The sequence below is a fragment of the Motacilla alba genome, chromosome 3 (assembly GCF_015832195.1).
Source record: "Motacilla alba alba isolate MOTALB_02 chromosome 3, Motacilla_alba_V1.0_pri, whole genome shotgun sequence".
Lineage (NCBI taxonomy): Eukaryota > Metazoa > Chordata > Aves > Passeriformes > Motacillidae > Motacilla > Motacilla alba.
The window spans coordinates 85,024,733-85,047,409 of NC_052018.1; the positions used below are offsets into that span (position 1 = coordinate 85,024,733).

Genomic DNA, 22,677 nt, shown 5'->3' on the forward strand with positions numbered 1-22,677 from the left:
AGAAGGGATCCAGGGGAAGATGGCGCTACCTTAGGCCCCTGGCAAGCTTTTTGACAACTACATGCTCTCAAACTGCAGCCCCTACTGTTGTAGTGACAGTGAAGCCTGTCTTCATGGCCCTCCCTTGCACCCTGTCAATTCCTTCTTGCACCATTCTCTCCCTTTTTTCTAATCTCTCACACACTTTTCCAGCTTAAACTGCAAGCATGTGTCTTTGAAGGATAAAAAAAACCTCATGATTGGGCTGGCTTGGAGAGACAATTATGGCTAGGAGAAGCTGAAGCCCTGCTTCAGATTTGGGAATATCTACTTACACGGGTTTGCTGGCATTCTTCCCACATGAGCAGGATATAGGGAAATTTACTTTCTTTCTGTTTATCCCTTTCCCAGACCCTGCTATCCAGCAGGGCTGAAGAACTGGTAGATCATTCTTTTCTAGCCCTCATTCTCCTTCTGAGGAAAGGGGCAGGTAGACAAAAAGCTATATTTTTGTAAAGGTCCTCCCAGGGTTTTTTTTGCTAAGATGGTGTCCACCATTCTCCAAGACCCTCCGCTATGGCACTAGCTACAGGCACAATTCAGGCTCTCATTTTGAACGTGGCCACTTTGCCTCTCTTTAACCTTCAATCACCATATAAACTTGCAGCACTGTTTGGTCTGTGCCCTATCCCTTATCAACATGCAGGTGCTCATACACTTAGCAGTTTCTTGGCACATGTTTTGAGTTATTAAACCCCCAGTAAGACACACCAAACACAAAATAAAAACTATCACTTCAACAATTCTTAAGAACTCTTTAAACAGGTCTTGCTCTACCTTCTTGTGAAAGGAATGGCATAGTGCATAGGCCCTTAAGGGCCTATGTTTGGGGCTCTGCCCAAAACTTCTCAATTCATGCCCTGGGTAAGGTGGCTTGGTATCTCCTCTCTAGGATATGCAAGATGAGTCAGAAAGAAGGAGCAGCCGAAATGCAAGATGCTATGAGTGCTCAACTATGTAGAATGTGTTCTTCATGGCGAGGTTTTCTGCATGGTGTGATGATGGTAATTATATACTGTTATTACTATTTCATAGCAGAGGAAATGACTGAAGCATCTGTGTTTGCTGAGCTTTACAAACAAGATGAAAGCGAGACACTTTTAGAAAGGATGGCTTGAGAAGAGTAATCTTACCTTCAATAGTAAATAAAGGGCTACTGAATAAAATGCTTGAAGATAAGCAAGCGTGTTATTGATGCAAATCTGTGGCATACATACTAAAGAGCTATAAATATCCCTTACAATATTATCAATTGGTGTTTTAGTAACAGGCAATTGGCTTTTTCAATCTTAATTATAAATGTATTATGCAGCTTTAATTTAGTGTATTACCCTACCAGCTGAAATGATAAACAAAAAGCAGTTTAAAAGGGGGAGAAATAGACATAGTTAATTAGTAATAAGCCCTTTCATAGCTTCTCCCTCATCTACATTCCCACCCTCTGAATATCTATTCAAAAATGTGAATGCACACTTACGACAGCCGTGTCTCCTTTAAGTGTCTCAATTCTCTAACCACATTTTTTCCGGATGCTGGTAAATATCACAGTGCTTTGGGGAGATGGTTGACTCTACGCGTCAGAGTAAAGAGCATTCATGGGAAAAAAAGTAAAAATGGGGGGAGGAACAGAAGTTAATTACATAAAATAGGGACTGAAGCACCAAGAGGAGGATGTGAAGCAGGAGGCCTAAATGGCAAAGCAAGCTCTGATGGGGAAACCATCTGTGGATGGCTCAAAAGCACATCATCTGCTTGTGTGAGCTTGCACGTGTGCAAAAAAGTCACAGAGAGTGCAGCATGTGTTTTTGCCAGCAAGAGGGCAAATTGGCAACAGCCACTATCATTCCAGCTATTGCATGCACTTGAAAGTACCAATGTAAATATTGTTTGTTTACAGAGGAAATTTCTGGCCTTTGTGATCATTTACTACCATTGTTAATGCAAGCTTCCAAGCCGTGAGTTTCTCTATAATGTAATCCTGAAGTGAACAGTTCACAATTCAGGGAAGAGGGTATAAACCAAAAGGACTTCCTATAAGCCACTGGAGACAACAGAAATGGACAGGACTCCTTGAAGACAAAATCTGTGACTTCCATTGGGCAAATGATTTTCCTTTGTCTCTCCAGACAGACAAAGCACTTGGGCCAAAGATGAGGTAATAATTCATAGACTAATAGAATGATAGAATGGTTTGGGTTGGAAGGGACCTTGGAGATCATCTAGTTCCAACCTACCTGCCATGGGACACCTTTCAGTAGACCAGGCTGCTCAGAGACTCATCCAGACTGGACTTAAGCACTTCTAGGGATGATTCCAGTTAATACTACAATTCTTGAGCCTGCACAATTATAATAATATCCTTTAAAATCTAGACCATCCCACAAAGCCATGGTAATTGCTAGTTGCCAAGGAGATGGATGTATAATAAAAATTGTTTTGATTTTATTTCTGGTAATTTTCTTGTAAGACAGAAAATAAAGTGTCAAGTTTAGGGTCTGTTTTTGCTGACCAGTATGCTCACCTTGTTCACAAAATCTCTTGTTGACTGCAACACCAAGAATTTTATAAGCAGCTAATGGCAGTCTTGTGATAAGCTCACCATTCTGATTTACATTTTAAAGATATCTATCAGCCTGGTAAACATATTTCTCACAGCAAGTCAGTAAATCTGGAAGAGTTCCTGTCTCAGCCCAAGATGAAAAATAGCCCCTTTAGTCCTCTTAGAACATGGATTGGTATGAATTAATATGTGCAAGAGCCATAAAACTTGGTGTTTTGTATTCAAATTTCCTCATAAAGATACAAATTCTGGGATTTGGCATCTCATTTCAGCAATGCCTCTGAGGCATTTTTTAATTCTATAGTCATTGAACTTAGCATTTAAATTCCAATAACCCTTGCCTACCACAGTGCCAAGCACAAGGTAACTGTCAGACAAATAACATGCAGCATAAAGGCTGGGAAAAGGGAGAGAAATTAAAAATTAAAAAAGGAGAGATGGAAGGGTAGTGGCTCTGATTCTACAGTTTCCAAGCACCCTGGGTCCCAGGCTTCAGGGACTGTATAGGTGAGCTAAGATACCTCCTTTCAGTTTTGTAGGTGCTGTGGAGGAACTGGGTTTTCTTTCCCGAGAGCTGCCCTTTTTGTTCTTTATCTTCTCTTATCTTCTCTTCTGTTTTAAGTGAACTTAATGTGACTTGGAAATCTACCCTCAATGCAGAGCTTGAAGGCTTGCAGTGACGTGTGAAGTTTCACACCTATTTTTGTAAGCAGTTTAATCAAGGCATAAAAGAGGGTGGGATTATGTCAGGACAAAACTTACTCCTTATTCCCTTGCATCAGCAAAAAACTGTGTGGAAAGGTAGGTTTTGTGTTTTCCCTGATCCATAGAAGCAGTTTATGCTTCATTCACCAAGCAATTGCAATGGTCATAAGGAAAGTAAATATCTCTGCATCAGGTAGCACATCCATGGAAACACAGGGTTGTTGTTAGGCCACTGTTGGCTTTGTGAGCACCTGTGAAACTCTTCAGGAGTTTAAAGTCAATTTATACCTAGCAGCTTAGAGGCTCAAATTCAGGACAACCAACACTGCTTTTGTTGACCTTTTGTATTTTTTGCTTGCCTAGGCTCCTGCATTCTTTGGGGATAAAGCTGATCTTCATCAGGTGCATACAGGCAATGCAATGGAGGTTTTGGCTCGGCCTTTTAAGGAGCTGGTTTCATTGAAAAAAAAATAATAGCTCTAGCACATGAACTTCTTGCTTGCTCCAGCCACCTTACATTTTACACATAAAGAGGGAATATTTACAAGAACACATTTCTCCAGGTACTTGTGGTACTAAACTCCACCCATATTGATATTGTTTCCGCAGTAACAGAAAACAGGGAATTCTAGGTAAAGTGTAACAATTTCATTGCCCTTTGTACAACTTTTTTCTTGAATATTGAAGCCATAGCAAGGTTGCACTAAAAATATTTTTCACCCCCTTTACCACCGTGAGGTTTATTTATGTGGTTTGATTCTTTTGAGTGCTGTTCTATTGTTTTCACATTTCCAAGGGAGTTCCTCCTACCTGCTCTGTGCTCCCTAGCATGGAAGAAGTTTTAGCTTGCCAGTATTTAGGAAGAGCTAGGCTAAAAGGGTGGCCATCTCCAAGTAAAATTGTCTCACAGGATGGTCCTAAATGTAAGAACATTTTTTGTTAAGGTTGTAGTGCTTAAAAAACTAGTTATAACTGGATCCAGAACAGAGGTAAGGATAATGTATAAAAGCTCATTTCCAAGAGGGCTCACTCTATGAAGGCTGATTTAATCCACTCAACCAATCCCAAGGAAATAACCAAATATTTTCTTAGGCAGGGCTTTCTCACACAGGAAGATACTGCTCTCATTCAGTCTTTCATGGGCAAAACCCGTGTCTCTATGTGTGCATTCTTGGAAAGGTTTTCTTCATTTTTCATAATGCTTTTCTGATATTTTCCTGACACCAGGCATGTTATTTCTTTTTTAAAATACTAATATTACCCAATTCCTTACCACTCCCAAGATGGAAGTAATCAATCTATCAAAAACCCAGATTATCAATGTAGCTTTCTTCTCCCCTAGTTTACTAAAATATCTAATTTCTTTCATTAAAACCAGTACTTTCCATACATCCTAAAAGAACAAATCTGTGTGCTAATGGTCCACCACACTTAATCTCTGCAATTAGTAACCTCTTCACATTTCAGGTTACTTAAGTAAAAAACAAACAAAAAACCCTTGGACACTTTTATGAAGTTTTAGCATATAACATTTAAAAGACAATAACCCCAAATCTTATCAGACAAACTTCAGAATCAGTCAAAAATTTTGTTTGATATAATTAACCTACTAGCAAATGCTTCTTCAGTGAGCTCTTGGAAAACATGTACTAATTCCTTCCTAGAGTCACATTCTTGCAGTGTATATAGAAAGGGTATTTTGAGCACTAGTCTCTATGTCCTCATTGTCCTGGTTTCAGCTGGGATAGTGTTAATTTCTTCTCAGAAGACATTCTGAGAAATATGTATGTACATACGGATTTTCATTTTTCTCAGTGGTATTGATCCAGGAGAAACATTTTTTGTCTTTTAGCTTCTCTGACAAAGATGTCCCTGATGGCTGGGCAGTGTCTGTGTGTCTAGCAACCTTAGTGACCCTAGAGCACTTATATCCACAATGGACTTACATCCTGGCTCCTAAGAAATGTAGCAAGAGCTCTTAAGTAAAGAAGAAACCAGGTGAAGGTCTGTTAGATCACTCTTCATTATTGATAGCACTTGGCTGAAATGAAGTTACCGTTATAAGCCATTTGGTTTGCACATAAGAAATGTGCAAAATTAGTCAAGATTTTGAGACTCACTTTGTGAGAAAATAAAACTTAGTGAACACATTCTGTGTACTTCCGAGCATCTGCCTGTCTGGCACTTCCCCACAATACATTTGGGACATTTTCATCACTTCACATAAAATCTGAAGTGCAGAAGCCTCAGAATTATTTACTACTCTCACTTTTCAAGAATACAGAATATAGTAACTTTCATGAAAGCAGAGGAGAGACACTTGGTTAGCTTTGTTAGACTTCTATGAAGGAAATTATGCATCATTGTGCTCATCTCATGTTTGGAATCAGAGTATCCACATGGAAGACAAACATTATCAACATTATCAACATTATTAACATTTTGCCTACTGAAAAGGCTTTAACCCGAGTTCAGCCTTTTTAGGTAACAGTCCACTCTGTTGTTAAGATGATCTGAGCTGTGCAGGTTCTCCATTGTCTGATAAGCAGTGAACTTGTTCCACAGTCATGCTATGATTCCAGGACTTAGTCAGTTAGGGATGCACATCATTTGGAAACTGGACTTTCTTCTAGTTTCCATCCAAAGGGTACAGGTGCCACAACTTCCTCATGACTAATCTCTAGACCTTCTCTGATCTGGCATCATGACACTTGAAGCTGGGACTAAAAAGCCTTCACGCACACACAGAGAACAAAGCAAAAGAAATGTGTGCCTAAAATTCCTCTTGGCAATTAGCCTAAATTTCTTGTGCTGCAGAAGATGGAAATTTTTACTCTACAATGATGCCTACCTGCAATGCCAAGGTCAGTCTCATTTGTATCTGCCTTGAAGCTTACAGTTCAATTTTTAATTGCTGAGAGCTGATTGTAGTAACTAAATTAATTCAGTCCTGTAGCATAAATCCAGTAGGCATGCTTGATTTACTCATTCATTAAATATTGTACTTTAGAAAAATACGTATGTGAAACACATGATTTCCAAATTAAAACATTACATTTCAGAAACATTAGGAACAAATATTTTGAATGCTTCATCTAATGACTTTCTTAAAGTGGTCTCATGAAACCTGAATAATCTTACAAACAAGTTTTGTCACGTGGGCTGATATCTGCCAGTGGGTAAAACTTCTGTCAAAATAGAAAAAAAGTATATAGCTCTATCCAGAACTTGTGAATGGCACATTATAACCTTAATAATCATAGCCAGATTTTGTTGACTAGTATGATTTTACCTGTGAAAACAGTTGTACTTGGATCATTCTACCTTCACTGACTGGAAAGCACATGCTTTAGCTGCCTGATTTTTTGGCACAAAACAGTGCTTAGCTATCCGGATGGTTTTTGATAATACACAAAATTTAAATGTGTAGGCAGTTACTTGTAAGCATACAAAAAGCATACAAAAACAAACTGAAGACAAAGAGGCCCTTTAGAAAATCCAAGTGTGCCTGTTTGGTAAACAGACACACTTAGGTTTGTTGCATCAGCAACAGGTCTACCTGGCAGTTTCCTAGAGCTTTCCAGTGCAGTCCCTGTACATCTGTGCAGGATGGTGATTTCCCATGACAGGTACACAGGAGAAGAGGAATGGTGTTTTCAACACCACTAATTATAAATGGCTTGAGCACTAATTATAAGTGGCTTGGGCTGGTTTGGTTTTTTTCTCCCACAGACCATTTGAAGGTCCATTCATTTTTGATTGTTCATTTAATGGCCATCAACATTTATCCTGTTTTAATTGTGTGTGCCAGTCTCTATCAGATTTCATCTACAAGCTCATGAGTCAGCTAAGCTGGGCCCCTCTGCTATTTTTAGCCATTCAGTTCATTTATTTATCTTGCTCTTAACAGCAGTCCTACATTTTGCTTTATCAGCACAGTAGAGAAGTTACCAGTTACTCTGTTTCTTACTCATTTTGAACACATGCAGAAGCTGCAAAGGTGCTAAGGAGCAATTCTCTCAGAGATATTGCCTGTGGCAAGAAACATAAATGTCCATCAACAGACCCTACTGCTTTCTGCAAATACAACTGAAGGTCTCTTTCATGGTCTGACTACAAATTCCCCTTGGCTGTCAGCCATAACAGAACATCCTCAGGTTAGTCTTTATCATGAGCTTACTTTAATTCTCATAAAAGTCTTTATGCATTCTTATTTCCTTCCACATCAAAGGAAGAGCAGGATAATTAGAATTGGGATTCTCTTCTTTATCTGGATTTTTACCTTTTTAAATTTTTTTTTATTGAACCCTCATTCAGTTCTAGAGACAAAGTCTGTCCAATATGCCATAGGAAGTATTCTTTATTTGGACTGCAGACTGCAGTTTTTCTTTCATGTATAACCTACATGCAGAGAGACACTGTTAGGAAATCCAAGGCATGCAAAACTAAAGATCTTTTTCTGATTTTTTTTCTCATAAATTTAATTGGACACACAAAGTGATATACTAAGATCTGGAAATCCTTTGAAACATAAGCAAGGCAGATTTTAAGTCCACATTTAAAAAAAATCCAAAACAAACAATCACTTTTGCTGAGTGTCCCAGGATTCCTAAGGATGTTAGTATAGACATTGGTGCCAGATGTCCCCTGTTACAGGGAATACAAGCCCAGTGTCTTGTCTCTGTGTTTGGCTCATGGGTCAGTGATAAATTAGCAGAGTTCTGAGAAGGAAACATGAGAACCCTGCTATGCCATTGAATGACACAACACATGGCCTCCACTCTCTCTGGGCTCTTTCAGCTCGTGAACTTCCTACTGTACTTTCTTGCTTTTCACTTTGTATGGGACTAGATCTGTCCACTGAATTTCTCTTTCTAGCACTTCTCCCTTTTTGATTCACACACAGGAGGACAATTTACTGTTTCTCTGGAGAACTTAACATTCCCATTACTTTTACACGAGAAGAGCAGCTTTTCAAAACTGTAGACTTTGTTGCACCTGGTTACACAGATACCTATTTCCAAAGAGCTGTAAATGGATGGGAAAAAGAAGGGAGGACTTTTGGTAGCAATACCAGTACTTTCACACCAGAATCTTAATGCACTTTGAAAAAGAGAAAACTTCTACTGGTTTTATTAAGTGAGTAAGAAGAGGCACAATCTGCCTCAAATATCTTGCCCAAAATAATTCACCAAGTTCCTCACAAAAAAACCCAACTCTTATACCTTCTCTTTCCACAGTAATGTTTCCACATGCAAAGGCATATTACTGCACAATTTTTTAACACAAATCTAGTGTCATGGACAGTGTATACATAATTACACTGAAAGGAGAGATGCAGTGCTTTTGTCTCTGGGGAAGAAATCTGGTTTTAACATTAACAATAACTCCTGGATTACTTCATCATGTCTTGCTATGTATGTAACCTTGGATCAGTTTCAATTAACCTCTCTTTCTCCTCTGTAAGATAATTATAAGTCTGACTTCTGCTAATCAGTTGTTTGCAAAGTATCTGGAAACTGTGTGTGCATGTGAGAACAGTTTATGGGGCAGTCTGTTGTCATAGCACAGGAGGGGAGATTGTGGGTAAGAGACGTCTTGTACAGTGCTTTCTCTAGCTCAGTCATTGGTTCTTCATCACCCCAACAGTGGCAGTCAGCAGAAGGCAGAGGGAGTGTGTCTCTATGTGGCTGAAGTGACTTTGTCCCCAGTGCCCCATTTGCTGCCCTGAGTGCCTGCAGAAGCCCCTGAAAGACACTTTGCCTCCTTTCCTGACATCTCACATTCTTCTTCTCCAATGGCTTAACCACAGCTCAAAGGCTCAGCTGTCACCAGTAGGAAGTTCACATATAGTGGAGCAGGTTTCAAAATTTCCTGACTGCGAAGAAATCTTGACTAGTACAAATGAGTACATTGGGAAACAGCACCGGGAAAGCAAATGGAAAGGAAATAAAAAGCATCCCTAATCTATTACTTTATAAATAACAACAGTATAAGTACATCATGATATTTCAGTCATGCTAATGAGACTGAAGGCTTTTTCCCTTTCCAAAAGGCAATAGAGCTGGTGAAGGGTTTGGAGCACAAATCTTATGAGGAGTGGCTGAGAGAAATGGGGTTGCTTCGCCTGGAAAAAAAGGAGGCTCAGGGGGAACCTTATTGTTCTCTACAACCACCTAAAAGGAGGTTGTAGACAGGTGGGAGTTGATCTCATGTCTCAGGTATCAAGCAGTAGAACAAGATGAAATGGCCTCCAGTTGTACTAGAACAAGTTCAGATTGAATATAAGAAAAATCTCTTCACCAAAAGGTTTATCAAACACTAGAACTTGTTGCCCACGGAAGTGGTTAAGGCACTGTCTTGGGTTGACTATATGATGTTTTTATCTCCAATCGTCTTGTTCTGTTTATGGTGAATAATAAGTGTTGCACCTTTAAGACTTGCTCCAGATAGTGAAACGAGGAGGAAAAAAGCGTGCAACTTGTTTTCAGACACTGCACTCATTCCTCCACATTCCTGCTCCTGGACTGTGCTGTCTACGGATGGACAGACAGTGAAACAGAGCTCTCCTTGGCTTTACTTAGTTTTAGCTAGCTGAGGCAAAGAAATTCTCAGGACTGTAGGGTTTGGTTTTTTTTTTCCCTTTTCTTTGGACCTGTTTAAACCTGTTCTGGACCAAACACCCAGAAGAGCACCGGCAGCTCGCACCTGTGGCCCACTGAGCCGGAGGGACTGATAAAGACTGAGTGACCTGAGCTGCAACCCGGGGAGGGGGCTTTTCTGAGTTTGTGATCTCTTTTGGAGCAGCAAGGGGTTTTATTGTTTAATATTTTTTAAGTTTTATTGTTTAATAAACAAGGTTTTTTTCCACTTTTCTCCAAGGAGGTATTTTCTCCCAAACCGCTTGGGGGAGGGGCAAATTGAATCTGCTTTTCTAAAAGAAACCCTTTGAAAGTTCTCTCCCAAATTTGCCCTAAACCAAAACAAATACAGGCACCATCCCTGAAGGTATTTAAAAGACATGTAGATATGTCACTTAGAGACATGGTTTAGTGGTTGGACTCAGTGATCTTAAAGCCTTTTTCCAAACTAAAAAATTTTATGATTCCATAAGTGTGCTGTTTGACTGAATCATGGAATGGTTTGGGCTGGAAAGGACCTTAAACATCATCTGGTTCTAGCCCCCCCCCTCTTCAGGGACACCTTTCACTAGAACAGGTTGCTCGAACCACCAAAAAACCTGGTGTTGAACACCTCCAGGGATGGGGCATCCACAACTTCCCTGGGCATCCTGTTCCAGTATCTCACCACCCTCACAGGAAAAAACTTTTTTCCTACCATCCAATCTAAATCTACTATCTTTCAGCTTGAAGCCATTCCTCCTTGTCCTATTACTACACTTCCTGAGGAAGAGTCCCTCTCTGGCTTCCCTATAGGCCCCCTTCAAATTCCTGTGAGATCTCAGCACAACCCTTTCCTCTCCAGGCTGAACAGATCCAACTCTCTAAGCCTGTCTTCGTCAGGGAAGTGCTCCAGTGTTTTTAACAACTTCATGGCCCTCCTCTGCACTTGCTGCAATAGTTCTACATCCTTCCTATGCTGGGGCACAGAACTGTATGCAGTACTCTAGGAGTTGTCTCAGAAGAACAGAGTAAAGGGGTAAAACCACTTTCCTGGCCCTGCTGACCATGCTGTTTTGGATGCAGCCCAGGGTGTGGTTGGCTTTCCATGCTGCACAGTGCCAGCTCATGTTGAGCTGCTCATCAAACTCCATCTGGTCTGCAGAGACCTTGTTCCAGGAAAGATGGAAAGTCTTTCAGGTTAGTCTGGAGGTGAGTGGAAAGCAAGATGAGAAAAGCTGATTTTCTACTACACTTGCTATGTTTATTTATGAGGAAACAAAAGTCTTCAATCCCCAGGGCTCTCTGTGCAGCACCTTTCACTGGCACTAAGTCAGCAAAAAAAGAACAAGTCTCTTAAAATTAAAATGAAGGGAAAACATGTGATAAAATAAAATATATAGGACCCAAATATTTCAAATATATATTCTGCTTTACTTTGCAGTTTCTGCTCACCGACTATGCTCAGAATGAGTCTTATCAGATAAGAGCAGCCAGCTGCTATATGCTGCATTTAAATTTATATTGGCAACAACAGGCTCCATTACCCAAGGATTTTCTTGTTGCATTCCTAATACTGCCTTTCTGCATGCTTTTTTTCTCATTTCCTTATGTACTCTTTACTTTTTAGTGTTTACTAGCACATCCTAGTATTTGTTTCACACATTTTGGGTTTTTTTACTTAGTCTGTCTTTGGCTATTTTTCCTTTTTTTGTGCCTCTAAACTCTTTCTGCTTCTCAAATACCAACTCTGAAGCTGCTGTCTTACACACTCTTTGCTGTTTCTTTCTTGCTTTCTGATGCATTCCCCCCCCCCTTCATTCCGTAATCATTTGATCACTGCAGTTCTTTGATGTGTGAGGCTTCCAGTTCAGTTCCAATTTAATTATCTTTTTCAGAAGACTGACCTCTGTGGTCCTAATTTGTTCAAGAAATTTCCTTCATTGATCCAAGGCCAGATCCCTTTACTGCCTGTTCTAAGCTAGATTCCTGATATTAGAAACAGACATGTATTAACACTTAAGGTCAGTTTGCATATATCAGCAGTTAATTGCACTGATTTATTTGTAGTAGATACAACACACTCTTCCCTGCCCTTAGGTCTAGATGCATTAACACAAAATCAAGGGGAAATAATTAGAGGTATTCTCATACTACAGCAGATGCACTTTCTTCACTGTTCATAAGAATGCTCAAAGAATAGATTGCATTTTTCAGTAAATTGCAACACATCCCAAAGGTTACATATTTATTTTCTGTTGGGCTATTATGGAAACAACATTATTAGAGTTTCCCCTTAATTCTCTACCTACCATCTACTGTTTGGGAAATAATCAGAAAGATGGTTCAAACTTTGAGGTGGAAAGTCAAATCAATGTTTTCCAGAAAGAATAGGAGTCTTGTAGAACAATTACAAAGCAAAACACACTGTCTTGATGGTACCCAGAGTGTCTGGAAGCTGACTCTGTCCAGTCTGAAAGACATGAAAATCTCCCCTATATTAGCAAACAAACATCTGCTTCCTTCAGCAGAGCAGTAAAATCTTCCTATTAGTAGCAAAAAATGTTGTGGAAAACTGAAATACAACTTCCCTTCCAGGGAGGGAAAACTGCAATGTTTCAGCCAGAAGTGGGGAAAAGTGATGATTGCTGTTCATTGCTTCCACAGGGTCTGCAGTCCGAGGAGACCCTAGTGAAGGGTGCAGAGCACAGTAAGGGCACTGAGCCACTGAGCTGCATGTCCAGGAGGCATGAGGAGTGACAAAGGTCTCTCTGCATTAGACTGAGCTAATTAAATACAGCTCTGTGCTTGACAGGATCTACAAATGCCTCAATCCACTTTGGCCAGTTGTACCCAAGGATGATGTCACATCTAAGTAGACCAGCATGAACACGTTACCCACAGTTGCTGCCAAAAACTACCAGCCTGAATGAGATCAGCACAAAGGTTACACTTGATCTGACTGAGAAGTGTCAGGGAAACTGAGCCTCTGGATAAAACCAGAGCTGCTTCAGGCCCCACAATGCTCCTTCCCCAAAGCAGGAAGCTCAGACTGGAATGACACATCTGCTACTGTGAGAGAAATGGTGTTGGTCTCCTGGATTGAGGTGCTGGCCTTTAAAGTGAGAGGTGCTGAAATTCAGAGTGATCTTGACAGTCTCTTGTTACTCACCATGATCATCATGAGATGTTGTTTTTTGTGTCGATGGAAAATTTTTGTTTTGAATGAGTTTTTCAGTTTAAATATATGAGAAAATCTCCATCTTCTCCCTTATGCTACTTGTATACATATAATCACGAGGTGTGAGAAAGTGCAGAAATTCTTCTCAGGAGATGGATGTTCATATAAAAGAAAAGATTAAAATAATCAGATAATAATTGTTCAGGAACAAATAAAAATTAAATCATGGATTATCACAGTCCACAGTGCTCTTCCAACATGTGTTTAAATGACCTAAGGAGCACATTTCTTACCTCAACCAAGCAACTCACAGAGTAGCACCTTTCAATGTCAGAAATATTTTATAGCACCCATTTAGGTGCTGCCTTCCTGGATGAAATTTATCTGCCCAAAACACACTCAACTCATTTTCTCACTTCTGAGTTTGCTCACAGCAAGGTCTGCAAACACATGCACATCCTTGTAACAACTGCTCAGAATGGGAAGGAAGTGTCCATCCTGCAGGAATTACTTTCTGCTCAGAATTTTCCCACTCATGCTGCTTTATGCTTGTTGACTCATGGAAGGCATTTTGTATGTCTGAATTCTGGTGACTGATCTCTCCTTTTTCTGAACTAGATTCCAAAGTCTCCATTTTTATAACCTGTGGGAGGTTTGCCCAAGTGAAATATGAGTAAGGATTTAAAGACAGGGACCTCTGAGTCACAAACTCCTTGAAAAAGCCACCAAAAAATGGCAAATTAACCCTTTCCAATGTACTGGAACTGTATTACAAGGACATCTCAGTTCTTCTTATACAGAGGTACACAGTGGTACCTCCTGACAATAAAATTCTTCTTCATCAAAAAGAATGATGAAGACAACATCTGTGGAAGGCCCTCTGCACGGTATCATTTCCAGGATAGCAGAGAGTGTTTGATCCTTGTTTACTTAAAAAAGCATCAAATCTTCGATTTTGCTGAAGAGCTCTAAACAAACACAACAGTTTACCCTCCTCTGAAAGTATTTCTTGATTTCATTCAGATAATCTTGTTTACTTTATCTCTTTTCAATAGCTTGTTCTTTCTTGGATCTCTGACATGTGCTGGAGTATACTCATGCTTCCTTTCCTATTCATCAATGGTAAGAGTGCACTGTGGGTGTGCCAGATGCCAAGGAGTCTCTCATTTCCTTGGTAACAGCAAAGAGTTACTAATCCACAGCAAACAGAAGTAAAATGTAATGCAGGGACTGAGATAAGGGTTAGGATGGTTGATCTCCTTTCCTGGTAATTTAGTCTGTAATCTCTGTTCAGATGTTATCCCACTCCATGCTTTATTTTCATCAGTAACTGAAGAGGCAAATTATGTTGCCCAGTAGACAGTACTGAGAGTCAAAACATAATGTTATATTTAAGGATTTAATAACACACTGGGACCTAGAAAAAAGACAGCACAATAGGAAGTGCTAAATACCTGTCAGTATCCAGGTAGTTGATTCAGCTGCAAGCCACATTTGTGATGGTGTGCACCACAAGCACAGAGCAGCAGTAGGCAGCAGGCACAGCAATTGGTGCCCAGAGTGAGACCAAAAACTTCCCTAGGGACTCTCCAATGGTGCTGACACATACCAGGGAACAGTCTCCAGACCCCCTGGAGGAAGCATCCCTAGGACATCAGAGACCTCCCTTCAGACCAAGCTCCTGAGGGAGAATGCATCCCTGCACATTTGGGACCTCTTGGTGGTACTGGAGCTTTGCCCACAGGCTGCCAAATGATCTGTGTCACCACGTGATGTGGCTGTGACAAGGTCAGCACACTGCATAGCTCCAGAAACTATGAGAAAGAGATCAACTGGATCTTCTCCAGGACTCTGCATGTACAACCGAAAACCCCAGCTCCAGATGGGGCTGATGAAGGGCCAGCCACCTGGAAAACAGCTTTGTGAAAATGGTCTGGGAGTCCTAGTGGACACCTTGTTAAATCTGCATCTGAAACATGCCTCTGTGGCAAAGAGCAACAACAGCCTTCGGGCAAAGTGTTACCAGCAGCTGAGGGAGGCCGTCCTTCTCCTGTAACCAGCACTGGTGAGACAAATCTTGACTGATGGATCCAGCCATGACCTCCCCAGGGCAAAAGATGCAAGGCCATACTGGAGTGAGCTCAGATAAGTACCACAAAGATGGTTAAAGTGCTGGAGCCACCCTATCATGAAGAAAGACTGAGATAACTGGAACTGTTCAGCCTTGAGAAGGCTCAGGGGGAATCTTACCAGTATCTACAAATACTTGATAAGGGGGAATAAAGAAGATGGAGCCAGAGTCTTCTCAGTTGTATTCAGTGACAGGACAAGAGGAAATAGACAAAACTGAAATGCAGCCAATTCTATTTAAACACAAAAAAATACCTTTTTTACCATAAAGGCAGTTAAATACCAGTAAGAGTTTTCCAGAGAATTCAAAGAGTCCTCATCCTAGGATATGTTCAAATCCTGCCTGAACACAGTCCTGGCCAACCTGTCCTAGCTGACCCAGCTTTGAGCAGGCAGGTGGACTAAATGATCTCCCAAGGTGTCTTTCCATCTCAACTATTCCGCAGTGTAAATAGGCTGTGTATTTATGTTACTTAGCTAAAGGGCATTCTTGATCTCAGTGCAGAGGCAAAACAGCTTCTGCCCTTGTATTGTACATCACCTCTCTTGCAACTTTGAACATAATGCAGACAAGTAACCAGGGAATTCTACAATAATGAACTCTGTTCATAAGGAAATTAATTTCTACTGAAGATGATTCTGTCAAACCAGCTCCTATTATAGCAAATACCTCACTCCTGGACACAAGCTAATGATTTCCTTCATCCATCACCCGTTGTAGTCCTGGCTCAGGTACCAGGCATTGCTGAGAACCACCAGGATTCATGGATCAATAGTCCATACACAAACAAGGTCAGATTGCACTGGTTGATAAATTATGGTAAACTCATTGCTAGAAATCAATTCTTTGTTAAAATGACTGGGAATGATTGGAACTGAATTTTACTTAGGGAAGCAAAGGTCCTAGACCCCTCCTTTCATTATTGCCCACTTAAATAAACAGAAATCACTATTTTTATTTTTTTTTTTACTTTCAGTTTTTTTTTTTTCCCCTCACTTTAGGTAAATAGTGGATGCAGCTGAAGTCATCCCTTTTTCCTATGACTGTCAGAGGAGTGGGGTGCAAAGAGGGTGTGGATGGGATGGGTGAAGGAAAGCAGATTTGTGCTCATCACTCTAGGGAAAGAAAATGAAAACACAGATAAAATAGGATTAGTCATGACATATAAACAAAGGAAAGGTCCCAGTTCTCTTTGCTTGTCCTGACTTTCCATATTTCCTGGCTTCAGTGCATGTGGTTCATTACAACAATGAACCTGAACAGGTAAATTTTCTCTGGTGAAAGGTGAGGACTAGAGATCAACTGGAATTGTGCATTTTAATGTCTTTCCAGAAAAAAAGTATTTTAGGTATTATGGCTATGAATACAATCTAAGGGATTCAAACCTGTAAAGAAAAGCTCCATCCTCAGAAGTATATATGCATGTTTGTCATCAAGCAAAGAGCCTCAGAACACAGAAATGACACTAACAAGGTCAGAAAACAGATTGAACCTAACATAATGTGGAAATATTTCCCTCAAGTATCATATCTTCCATTTGACCACAGCTCATGCTGGGGAATATGGTGAGACACTGCAATGAAAGATGATAGAGTATAGCCACAGGCAGAACCTGCAAACAGAAAGGCACACCCTAAATCAGTGATGAACCTTGTAGGAATACCTGTGAATTGCTTCGCTGCTCCCCAGTACATGAGGACCTGATAACAAAGCAGCTTTTATTGCTACCTGTGGAACTGGCTACATCATTGCTGCAGTGACATACAAGCCCAAAATATTTGCAGCATGTTTCATCTCAAATACAGAAAGTTTGTATCTCTGTGTCAAATAGAGCCAAAATAATCCCTCTGTCAAACTGTTCAAAACCTGACAGCCACTGCTGTATTGGTGAAGTATGAAAGAAATATAATTTCTCTTGATAAAGTGTCTATTGATGAGAAGCCTTCAGTTTCTAGGATTTTACCACCCTCAAAATCCAGTAAATGTGTGAGTTACTCCTTTACTAGCATGAGTCAGGAAGCAGCTGGGAAACTGCTTTGCATATGATGCAATGTCCTGAAATAATATGAACATCTCAAGGTTGGAATATACTCACACAGTGCAGCTGCTTATCAAAATGCAAGCAAATGATTAATCAAAGCACAAAGAGCTGGGAAAAAATGCATCAGGTCCCTTATTCTTTTCAGGCACCTAATTCACTATTTCCCAGCATTTCCAAACCACTATGCTTGAAATCGTTCCTTGTAGGAAGTTATTAATTTCTGCAAGAAATTGCTGGCAGGATGAGAATATTCTTTAATGACAGGCCTGATTTTACAGGCTGCTGTCCAACCTCTTGTACAGAAATGATCTAAATAAGAGGTTGGATGAAGTAAACATGGGGGAAAAAATGCCAAGGACGGAGGACTTCTTGACCCTAGTTATACCTCAACTGCAGAAGTGCTGGAGTCGATTAAAGCCTTCAGCATTTAACCCTTATTTATCATTCCACATTTAAAATAATAAGTGAAAAAATAATTGCTTCCATCCAGTTTAGAAAAATTTGATCACCAGAATTAAGGTAAAATCAGCTTCTCCATCTGAGTATCCCAGTCATACATAATTTTAAAGGGTTTTTCATTCTTGTAGTGCGAAAGGAAATATAGTGTGAAATTTAACTATGGGACTTGAATAGGTTGGTTAAATTGGTCACAAATTGAGAAAACATGGAAGAATTATACAAGAATTGTTATTTTTCCTGAGAGGTTTTCACCTACTTATAACAATAATTGTTTAAGATTATATAACTTCAAGAATTCAATTTCAGGATACTCCTGATTAGGAATCCTGGAGTGATGAGGTATGTGTTTGGCCTTTCATAGCCTTGCTTTTGTAAAATTTTCATGGAAATTTCCATGGCTGGAAATGGAAAGAAAGGCAGGAGACTACAGTTTACTGACAGTGGCACGACTGCATGCCCAGGGCTTCAACCTTGCCATCTTGTTCCACCCTGGCTGCTGAAAACTGCAGGCAGAGCACATTCCCCTAAGGAGGCAGAATATCATTGATACATTGATACAGTCTTTAAATGCTTTACAGGGTATTAATTTCACAGATGGATCCATGGATGCTTTAACAGAATTTTTTATTCTTTTTTTTTAGGAGGACAGATTGGAATAAAAAAACAAAAAAAAAGTGAAATATATATAGCAATGACTAACTGTCTGCAAATAGTTGAAACATCTGACTGTTAAAGATGAAAAAGAATTGTTTAACGTATTGCAGAAGTATATAAATCATCAGAATTTTGTGTGCATGAAACAGCTGAAGATGAAAAGGAAAGAAAATCTTGTCGTGCACAGGCAATTAAATTCACAGCTTTGTCATAGAAAAGTGGTATTTGTCCTTTGGAAACTCTCTTAATATTTTTCCATGTGAGTTCTCTGTCCTTACAATGAAATCAAAGACTTTCAATTCTCATTGTATTTCTGTCCTGTCTACACATTTGAAAGCAATTTGGGCCAAAATTGTTTATTTCAATGTATTCACATAATATAAGCAAATTATGTACCAAATTGCTTTGGGGGACTCTCAGCACTGCCCTAATTAAATAATTATACTTGCACAAAAAGTGCCTTATAAATGTTAAATGTCATATTCTACCTAGTCTAATTATATTATGTACCTAGTGCTATAATGTATAATAAATTACTGTTTTCAAAGGCTAATTCAACCCAAATATCAGCAGTCTCATTAAAGGCAAAGGCTGCAATTTCAAAGAATCTTAGTGGCAAAAAAAAAAAAAAAAAAAAAAAAAAAAAAAAAAAAAAAAAAATAGCACCTACAGGCTTTGGGTATCATTGAGACCCTTTGGGAATCTCACTTTTGGGTAACTAAGTAATCTCTGAAAATTTTATAAAGTTATAAAGGAATGTTAGGGACTTCTGAAATTTTGAACCCAGAAGTCTTATCTGGGAAAAGTCTCCCAGGAAATCAATGGGAGTCACATTGTTAAAAAGAATATTTAAATTATCTGGACAAAGCACTCCAACTTTGTCTCAAAGAAAATCCTAGAGTAATGAATACAGACCGACCCCATGCTGGAAGAAGTATAGACCACTTTAATCTAACAGGTCTTCTTTTGATCTCTCTGTTCAGTTAGTCTTTTGAAGAGAATTATTTTTTTCCTAATGGCAAAACTAATAGAAGAAACCTTTCTTCAGTAGAGCCTTGCACTCACTCTTTTAATACACTGGAGAGTAAAGTTCCTTTATTAATATACGCCACACTCTCACACACATATCAAATAATATGTCAAAAGATAAGAAAGGAAAGCAAAGAACTTGGGTGACATTTGTTGACATTTCCAACACGGAGGAAACAAACAAGTTACGCTGTGGCTGAATGTTAAAAAGGCCGTGGAGATGGAGCTTCCCCTCATCAATATGGCCCTTGGGGCATTTTTAACTCAGCCTGATATTGTGTTCCCTAGTAGGAGGTATTCTTGCAACATGGGAAGATGGGGAATGCTCCTCTCAGCTCTCTGAAGACCTCAATAAAAAGGTCACCAGATCTTTTATTTTCATTTACATTTTTAAAAGATCAACATCACTTTTAAAAGAGAATAATCAGGATGCTCAGCCTGCATCTAAACAAATCTTCAGCTCCAAACAGAAATGAAAATCAAAATACAAGTGGTTTCATTTTTTATTTAAAATTTAAAAAGCTGTTGGAAGTTCTTTTTCTTCTTTCCTTTTCTGAATTCATGTTAAAATCCCTTTAGAGTGCAACCGAGAAACATCAAAAACCTTTAATGTGGCCTGAGGGTGGCTTACTACAAAGCCATGTGCTAATAATACCTCACATTTATAGCTCTTTTCAGCCAGAACTGGATCCCCAGGCTGTGCAGATACTGTGTATGCAGGAATAATAATTTTGAGCCCCCTTGCTGACATGTGGCTCTCTCCATGAGGGCTCAACACCCAGCCCCCAGTTCTCCCTACTTTGGAGCTGGGGGGCACCCTGTGCCATGAAAACCCTATGGAGAACCTCAGTAGAGCAAAAAGCAAGCAGATGAGCTGGAACTTGCTAGAAAATAGAAGCTGTGAGAGACCTACACTTGCTGAAAGTGTCTTGGCCTCACTGAAGAAACAGCCACATTGCTGCAGGTGGTGCCCTGGAGCCTTTTGGAGGTTCTGGCTAAAACCAGGAATGTACAGTGGTTCCCTGCTGCGATCCTGACAGCATTCCTGGTGTGCTATCCCCCTCCCTGCAAGGCTTCCCATATGAGGAGAAGCAATGCTCTGACTAGATCTGATCAATGGTCTCAAAACCACAGCACAAGCCACACAGATCATAAGGAAAATCAAAACTTCATTTTTCTTGTGACTGATCTCATGCTTCCATTATCTTAGCTTTGCAGAACACCAGCTCATCTAGTAGGAAAATTTGATATGATGAAATGTATAAATAAACCACCAGGATTACTCTGAATTCATGTTTATCACTTGCTAAGTTTTGAAATTATATTAACTTAATGCATGGTACTGTACAGTTATCTGTTTCACTGTACTGGTGAGTGAAAAGGTGATATACTAATTTATCTCAGATAAAAGAAAAACACATTTTCTCTATGCATGGGAATCTGCCCTTGTACCATGTCTAAATACTGAACTACTCCTCAATGATGCACATCAGTATGACCAAATTAAAAGTCAACAGAGCAGAGCTCATTTACATCTAGTGTGTCTATTTCTGGATCTTTACTACAATGGTAATAAAATAATGATTAATAACAATCCCAGCTCTCATTATTTAGTGGCACTAATCATAGAATATCTCAAAGAATTTGTAAGCTATTTGCACATGGAGTTGCACCCACAGGTATGTATACGCATAGAAGTATTGCATTAGTTAATTAATTTTCTTCTGTATATCTCATAGGTCCAAAATCAAATACTGATTTAATCCTGTCAGTTCTACTTTCTACACAGTCATGTTATGTCTTTTCCAGTATTCATCCATCATAAGAATCCGTGGGTTTAAGATCATAGAAGCATGTTCTTTTTCAGACTCTCTGCAAATAATATTACTACCACTGGTACTGTTTTAATTAACTTGTTTCTCATTTAACACTCTGCTATGGATTATGCATATTTTTAATTTGCTCACTTTAGATTTAGTAAACACTTTATACAGTCCATAGCTTTATGTTTTGGATATTGAAAAAATAGCAGAATTTAAACAGCAGAAAAAAATTGTCAATCATTCCTTCCTATCATCTTCCTAGTAAGCTGGAATATTGGCACTCATCTGTAGCTCTAGTGGCATTTACATTTTTAATGAAGTAGCTTATTTCCTGAACAATACCCTTCTCCTTGCAGTTGTTCTATGGATTATGCCTAATTTTATGAATCCTGTCTGTGCCAGATTTCACAGAGGTTTATTCCATTTCTTCTGTTCTTTTCTGTGTATGTGCATAACCTGAATTTACCAGTCCATTCCCTCAACAGGTATAAATCCCTTCCTACTGACTCTGCACCTCATAATTCAGTCTGAAATTGAGCCTTATGCAAAGTACAAGGAAACTTTCACCTAATGAAGGCAGCCGACTTACAGCTGAGTGATGGGGAGAAAATAGGGCACGACTGTCACTCACCATTAATGCTATTTACCACCGTCTCTATCACTGCTCAGCAGAAAACCCTGCAAAGCCTCTCTCTTAGGTGGGGCCAGCTAAGTCTGTAACTCTCTGGAAGCACTTGATGACAAAATGCACCCAAGAGACAAACTGCTGCCAGGTGTGGTTTCCACAGTTACTTTGATCAATTCTATTTGATACAGGCTTCCACATCCCTAAGCCACCAAGCATAAAAGCACATAATCTCGGATATGACTTTATAGCTTTTAAAAGAAAGGAGGACAAGGTAAATACAGAGGTGTGAGATGTAGCTGAGTCCTCTTGAGCCTGCAGTCACCGCAAGAGCTTTGCTGGATTATTTCAGGGCCTGGCAGCTGCCTCTGACATGGAAAGGGAGACATTTCCAGAAGTAATGGTGGGGACAAAGACAGAAGAACTCACTGTCCTCACCCCAGACAAACTGGATGCTGTCAGTGCTTATCAATATGCCAGGACCAGCATTGCTCCACACTATTTCTGAGTCTGATAGAGGGGCAGATACCAGTCCCACAGCAGGATGTCACTGTATCTGCCACCTCTCTGTAGTTTTTAACTCCAACATACAAGATACCTGTCTAAAACATATTGCCTCCTCAGTTTCCCATCTTTCCATCTCTTTCCTCCTGTGATGGACCTACAGCTGTGTTTCTTTTTGTCCCCTGGGTCCAGTATTTGGGTCAGCCCTTTTTAATATCTTTATCAATGATCTTCATGAGGGGATCGAGTGCCCCCTCAGTCAGTTTGTAGACAGCACCAGTCTGGGTGGCGTTGTTGCGGTAAGAT

General features: G+C 39.7%; 1 protein-coding gene across 3 annotated transcripts in view; it reads right to left on the bottom strand.

The window, feature by feature from the left end:
- The window catches only part of LRFN2 (leucine rich repeat and fibronectin type III domain containing 2), a 152,060-nt gene that overhangs the window by 35,991 nt on the left and 93,392 nt on the right, over positions 1 to 22,677 (bottom strand). The gene's annotated exons all lie outside the window — the stretch shown is intronic.